At 38.8% G+C, this 7,500-nt stretch overlaps 1 protein-coding gene and 1 pseudogene across 1 annotated transcript in view; both read left to right on the forward strand.

Annotated features, from left to right (window-relative positions):
* Nucleotides 1-7,500, forward strand: part of LOC137983407 (neuropeptide SIFamide receptor-like) — a 15,249-nt gene that overhangs the window by 744 nt on the left and 7,005 nt on the right. The gene's annotated exons all lie outside the window — the stretch shown is intronic.
* LOC137981650 (uncharacterized) lies at nt 829-2,297 on the forward strand (annotated as a pseudogene).

Consider the following 7,500-nt stretch of genomic DNA (forward strand, 5'->3'; position numbering starts at 1 on the left):
CAAAGAATGTGGAAGAGGTGAGCAGAGTCCTTTTTTCCTCTTCCCGAATTATCTTGGAAGATGGAAAGAGACTCTGCTGGCAGGGTATTTCGACCCGTCCCTTCAAATTAGATCATTTGTTTGGCCAGTGTTATCAGAATACACGGCATAGGGAAAAATATTTTTACTCCTGTTCACTGCTCTCTTACATAGAGGTAAAATCTTTTGTCAATAACAGTAGTTTTTTTTTTCGATAGGTTATGAGCCAATATTAATGTGTTTGTATGCAATAGTATGGTTGCCGAAATGTAGCAAAATTCGACAGGGCTTATATACGTTCAATATATCATACATATTGGAAATAAAACCGCTATAGATTCGTTTTTGTGGCATATATATTTGATTCACATGTAGCAAAATTCAACAAATTCTTTTAAGTATTTGCTGAATTATTTCCTTCAATATCTATTCGATAATTCACTACAATAGCCATTCGATAATCAATATTCATTCGATAATTTACATAAGTATCCATTTGATAATTTACTTCAATATTCATTCCATAATTCACCCCAATATCCATTCGATAATTTACGGTCAGGTCCATTCGATAATATACCTCAATATTCGTGCGATAATTTTCTCTCACCCATTCGATAATTTACTACAATATCCATTCGATATCATAACAATATTCATTCGATAATTTACATCAGTATCCATTCGATAACCTGACCTCAATATTCATTTGATAATTCCCCTCAATATCCATTCGATCCCACACGTTACCGATATCTCCATATTAGGATTGAGCGGCCTGAAAGGCTTGGTTACTTATGCTGTTGCAAAATGGCGGAGATCGATTGGGAAAGTCTTGCGTCCTGTTTGCTTAATTTACTTGATAAATGTGAGCTAGCCATCGATGAAACCACGTATCCCATTGCCGCCAATGCATTTAATGGTGTTGAGCTAGCTCTGTCCGTCATTCGTGATATTGCGGATAGCGCCGACGAACAGCAGTCTTTGTTTCTAGAACTTTGCGAATGTTTTGGCGAGATTCATCAACATTTGTGGCAGCAAGTTGTCGATATTGCAAGAAGGACAACAAGTGCAGTAGATTTGGGAATACCATCCACTTCGAGCAATGGGGTGGGAGGCCCTTCTTCAATATACCACCAATTGTTCTTGAAGAACTGAGGGGGATTGGTGTTACGTGGTCTGACATTGCGAAAATGCTAAATGTTTCTTGCTGGATAATCAACAGACGTGTAAAGGAGTATGGCATGGAAGGTCTTTCAAAATTTTCTGACATGACAGACGCAGAACTAGATCATATAATCGAAGATTATATCTCACGCCATGGATCTACCACAGGGCAGTCATATATCATCGGGCACCTAAGATCTCTTGGACTTCGACTTCAGCGTGACCGCGTCAGGGCAAGCTTAACGAGAGTAGACCCAGAAAACACTGCTCTTCGCTGGGCATGTGTGATAACAAGGCGAGTTTATAGCGTACCGTGGCCTAATTCGCTGTGGCACATCGATGGCCATCACTCTCTTATTCGTTGGGGGTACGTTGTACATGGATGTATCGATGGCTTTTCTCGCATGATAATATATTTGAACTGTGCCACCAACAATTACTCAGTTACTGTTTTGAACTTGTTCCTCGAAGGAACACGAGAATTTGGATGGCCCTCTCGTGTCCGTGGTGATCACGGTGGGGAAAACATTGGTGTTGCTCAATACATGACCCAAGTAAGAGGAGACAACAGAGGTAGCTTTATAGCAGGACCTTCAACAAGGAACCAAAGAATTGAAAGACTTTGGCGTGAGGTGTTTCGATGCGTGACTTTTCTGTTTTATTGCGTTTTCTACTCTCTGGAAGACAATGGATACCTCAATGTTAACGATCCCATTCATCTTTTTCTTTTACATTACGTTTTCACGCCCAGAATAAACTTTGCATTAAATGAATTTAAAGCCGCTTCAAATCTGAGGCCTGTTCCCACTGAAAACAACTGGACCCCAGTGAGAATGTGGGTCAATGGTTCTGCTGCACGCAACAATGCCGACATCACAATGGCAGAAACAGAGGCAGAGCTGCAACCTAATATAGACCTTTACGGTGTTGACCCGGAAGGACCAGTACCTCTGGAAGAGCATGGGGCTGTAGAAGTTAATGATATCCAGAGCCCATTTTCCTCAGATGTGCTTCAGCAACTCAAGTCAACCATCAATCCCTTAAGAGAGTCACAAGCATTTGGAGTTGACATCTATAAGGATGCTCTAGACTTTTTCGAAAGGCTGACATGAAAATGCAACAGAGTGTTCATTATGGTAGCAATAACTGAAGCAGTCACCCTTTAGCTGACAACTTACTGAACTCATCTGCACGGTTAAAATTACTCGACTCTACACCTGAAAGATGCAAATCCCTACTCTGTACATGTACTGTTTGTTTCGATAATTATAATTGGCTGAGAGAAGTGCAGTTTTTAGTGCACAATGTGCAGAAAAAAGGTAACAAAATGCAAGGTTTGTTTTTCATGCTAATGTGGCTCGTTATCAACAGTGGAACATATTTCATAATTTTGACTTTTGTACACTTTGACCTTTCTGAGGATGCATGCTAGCATCTATTTTCTAAATATAATTAGACGCAAATTCAACTTGACTACTGTGAAGGGAGGCCCAGTTACGTGGCAAAAAACTGTCTTTTTTCTTGCCCAGTATGAAACTGTATCCCACGTTAAGTGCCTATGAAATAAAAAAAATTATGTTTGCTTATAGATCATTTTCACGTGACGTCACAACGGCCACGTTGGTGTACAAGAACAAAAGACGTTCTCTCCTTTGGGAACCAAACTCTATTTTTATGCATAGTCCATGTATACATTTTGTATTGTTTTGTACACCAATATGGCTGCCAAGTCACGTGAGTGAAAACCATCTATTCCAAAGGCCCTTAAAAGAGAGTAAAGAATGGCGCATTCATGTTTTCACTTAAAAAATGGAGTCACAAAACACAAAAGCACGGATATCATTAGAAATATTTCACTGAAGTCATACAAACTTGTCAACAGTAATCTACAGATATAATACCTCCTATGACGTTGCCATGGCAACAGTCTAGGCTCCGGGCCTTCTTTGCCAAGAACCAAATTTCTCCATTTTTGACCAGACGAAGAGTGACAGATGGTCTCACTTGAAACACACATGATGCCCATATTACCTTACATCTACTCACTTACTCATGGTAAGTGAACAATGGTTGATTAACACAAAAACTGTGAAAGTGAATCTCGCTAGGTAGGTGATCCTATTTAGTATTCGTACTGCTTTCTCTTGTGCGAAACATATGTTTCAGGATTGCATTCTGAGGGAAACAAGTCCTTGGAAAAATGGTATTGCTCCTTGAAAAATAGTCTTGGGTCTGTTCAAATTCATTGTGACTTTGATTTTCACTCTAATTAGGTATCAGTAGAGAGTCACGGTGAATAATTTACTCACTTACAACAAAAAAACTGAACCAGACTCCAAATGAACTCCTTTTTAATTAAGTATATTTACTATATAGGTGAATCAGACATCTTACGAGCTGTAGTAGGTGTACAAACTTCACATAACATTGTATAACATCAAAGTGTAAGGGTTTGCAATGTGTTTTGAAAGATCGTTCCCACCTGGACGTAACAACCTCCATGCATTGGGGGGTTCCTTTACTTGCTATCAACAATAACAATTATTTTAAATTTTGTAACTGAAAGAAACCATAGTAATTTTATAACCTTACCTTAAACTCAAGTACAAATGTTAATTAAGCCAAACCAGATCCAGCTTCTCTCTTAAATAACATTGTGAAAACATAACATTTTCATGGCAAAGTAATGCAGTAGTTATCCTTGAAATTGCAGTTCAGAATTGATATCACTGCTCTTGTCCAATCTGTCTCTATCGCTACTTTTTAACAACAACTATTTGTGATATGCAAAGTTTAATGCATGAAATCGATGTAATCTTGTTGGATAAACTATAACAATCTCTGGTTCTGTAACAATCCACTCATGACTTGCACCAAGATCTAAGCAATCATAAACCCCCGCCCTTCAATTTCAATACATTTGTCAAATGATTCTGTGAATGCAGGGAAAGAGGTATAACAAGTAGGCAGCTGTAGCTTCCAGAAGGAAGTGTTTGCTTTGGGATAAATAGCCCTTGGATCTCTTGCAAAGCCAACAGAAATCTTTCTCTCTCCAAGATAGGATGGGATGTAAGGTGTCCCAGTACAGAAATGAATAAATTCCTGCAGTGGGGTTAGTGCTTCTGGACAAAAACTGTTTCCTGGAATTTAATTTAACAGAACATCATTATTCAACACTTTTCACACATTACAGTTTTCAAAATGTCAGAGCAAAACAGCACTTTTTTCCTCACACCAGTTTATTTTATAATTTTGTGTACTTTTGCAATGAAATGCATTTTTCCCAATCATATCCTTAAGGCATAAGTTGCCAAAACTTTCCTGTTAAAATGCCCGAAAGTGTTATAGGGCATCATAAAGCCAATTGCGAATAGTTTCAGTAGTCATGTTGAATCACAAACTATGACACAGTTGTATAGAATTTGCAATCTACTGATGCAGATTTATTACGAGTTCACTTGGTGGGATAACATTTATCAGCAAATGCTACACTGTCAGTGCACTTGAAAATGAATAATTGCCCCATATCCTCTAGGTTAGATAACAAAGATTACCTTCAGCTCTACTTCCAAGGTTGGCAACATATGCCTTAAGAAAATCCAAGGCTCTTTCTTGACTACCAGTAAGTGAGGTGTTGTCTTCAGCCACTATCAAATTTTGAACTTCTTCAACTGAGGGGGTTGCTTCAGTTTTCTTTGTAAACACCAATGGAGAGATGCACGGATGACTCTTTAGGAATGACAACAGAGAAAGACTATCCATGCCTTTCACGATATCTTCGATTTCATTCTTTCTCTTGATAATTACTTGCTGCAGTAAGATCTTCTGTACAGCCTTATATCTGTTGTACTCTTGCAGGTTAACCACTCCACAATCATTAAGAAGGTCCAGAACAGCAGGGTCCTGAATCCTCAAATTTGGCAACTGATCTTAGTAAACGTAAGGATTAAAGATATTGTTTCTCTGACATCGATATCTGGGACATCTTCAATACAAGTACTGATAAGGGCTTTGTCCAAATCATGTGTTTCAATGTACGCTACTTCAGCTGGAGACATCCCAATAAATCCCTGTCCTCCACGCAAAACTTAATGTGCCACTACTTTTCCAGCAGTTATAAATGCACCATCATCAAGGAGGTCCCAATTATGTACAGGAATCAAATGGTCTACATCTCCAGTAAAAAGCAAACAGCCACTGACTTCTTGTTCAAGCAACGCTGTCATGGCCAAGTGCATAAACTCCCTTGTAGGTCCTCCAGCATCAGAACCCAATTCTTTTAGGTTACTCGCTGCAAATGTGACATTTGGTCTTTTCTTAAGATCATTTATACTTGCTCTTTTATAGATCAATGTCACTTGCTTGAATAAGTCACCTTCTCTTTTCACATGGATTGGGTAGTCTTGTCCTGAATTGTCAGCTATTTTTTCTTGAAAGGCAGATAGGACAGACTTTGGTCTGCAGGTAGCTGTACATTTCCCAGGCAGTGAGGCTGGTTCATGAAGTGATTCCTTGGCTGAAAAATTATCAACAGAAGGAAAATGCTTATCAATAGAGAGGAACTTTATTACAAGAATAGGTAAATAGTTGCATTGGAATTGTGTAATGTTGGTATTAATTTATATTGTAAACATTGTGATGCATTTGCTATCATCCAAAAAAAAAAGGAAAAGAAAAAGGAAAATTCATATCTTATGAAGGGAACATAGCCAGACAACCAAACTTAAACAACTTCTATAGGGACCATGAGGGGTGAATCAGATGGTTCAAATATAAGAGGAGAACTGTAAAACGACTGACTTGAACAAAGTTGTTTACAGCAGCCAAGGGAACCAAGGTCTGACACACAAACTGAACTAATGGCCGAAGAAAAAATCTGTTCAACTTGTCAACATACAACAAAATCTTCTCTGTTGACAAGATTCGCCCCAAATATAAATCCCACATAATTCCATGCCAAACATTAATGGTACTAATGGTCAGCCAACAGACAATTTCCTATTTGCAACCTTTACAAAAATTACCTTGCAGAAATATTACATTGTAGATTCTAACTACTGTATATAATCTAACAACCCATGAAAGTAAAGGTACATTAACTGTCTTTCCAGATCCCCTAGACTCCAAATCACGAATTTTTAACCCCCTTAACTCTTGCACCTGTATGCCATTTAGATCCTGAGTATCCCTGGGTTTTTTTCCTAGGCTTTCCCCATATCACACATTAATAACAGTTTTTTCACTTACCCTTGTCATCACTGATAATCGTGTCAACGGCATGTGCTAAATCAATTGAATCCTTAACAACTTCCTGAAGATACGAGTCAGGGTGGGTTGGAAACATCATTGTCAGTCTGTTCATTATTTTGGTATCATCATCACCTTTATCATCCACCAACAGAGGCTCTGAAGATACCTCTGGAATACATGTAACAACATCAGGTGCTGCATTGCAGCTGTAGGGGCTCTCTTCATCCTTTGAGTTATCACTGATGTATTCATTTACATTCCTGTTCTTGTTGAGTCTAACATATATGGCACCCTGTCCAGCCAGTGATCTGACCTGTTTATATCCAATCTCCTGTCCCTTCTTGAAGGCAGGTGTTGAAACTTTCTTGCCTTTGACTTCACGTTGACTTTGACTTCAAAGTCTTCACATCGGAGATCTTCTATCCTGGTAATTAGTACCTCATTAATACATTCCCTTACTAACGACTCATTTGCATTGGTCAATATGACAACCATGCCAGTGCACAAGATATCTGCATCTGTCTTTGAGTAGTCTGGAATGCGGGTCAGCATATTGTAATAGAACTAATTCAAATGACTTCAGCTCAACTGGTGCTTCTTTCTTCTGAGATGGCATAACATAGCTACGGGCTGATATTTTTCGCCTTTTTGGAGGTTAAAAAGCAGCACTGGTGTTAACTGAAGAACTTTGCATTCGTGAACTGTTTAGGAGGATGAGATTCCTTGCTCTACTGACAACTGACTGAAGCCCAGATGAACCCTGTGCTTGAAGCCCAGATGTACTTTGTGATTGCCTTGGCAAAGAAGTGTCTAGAGATTAGACAAAAAGATCTTTTTCACTGTGTAGTCCCAGAAAATATTAATTACCTCCTCCCAGAAAGAAGAGATTATAGTTTCCAGGGGAAAGAGGCCATTTGCATAATAGAGCTTGAAGTCTGAACATTTAATGCAAAATAGAAGATGCAAAGGCACCTGTTCTGTAATAACAAGTGTAATGTGATGTTTTTGTTGTATGTGTGTGCGTGTGTGCGCATTGGGGGGGGGGGGGGGGCATAAGTAACTAAA

Source organism: Montipora foliosa, chromosome 13 (genome assembly GCF_036669935.1).
Source record: "Montipora foliosa isolate CH-2021 chromosome 13, ASM3666993v2, whole genome shotgun sequence".
NCBI lineage: Eukaryota > Metazoa > Cnidaria > Anthozoa > Scleractinia > Acroporidae > Montipora > Montipora foliosa.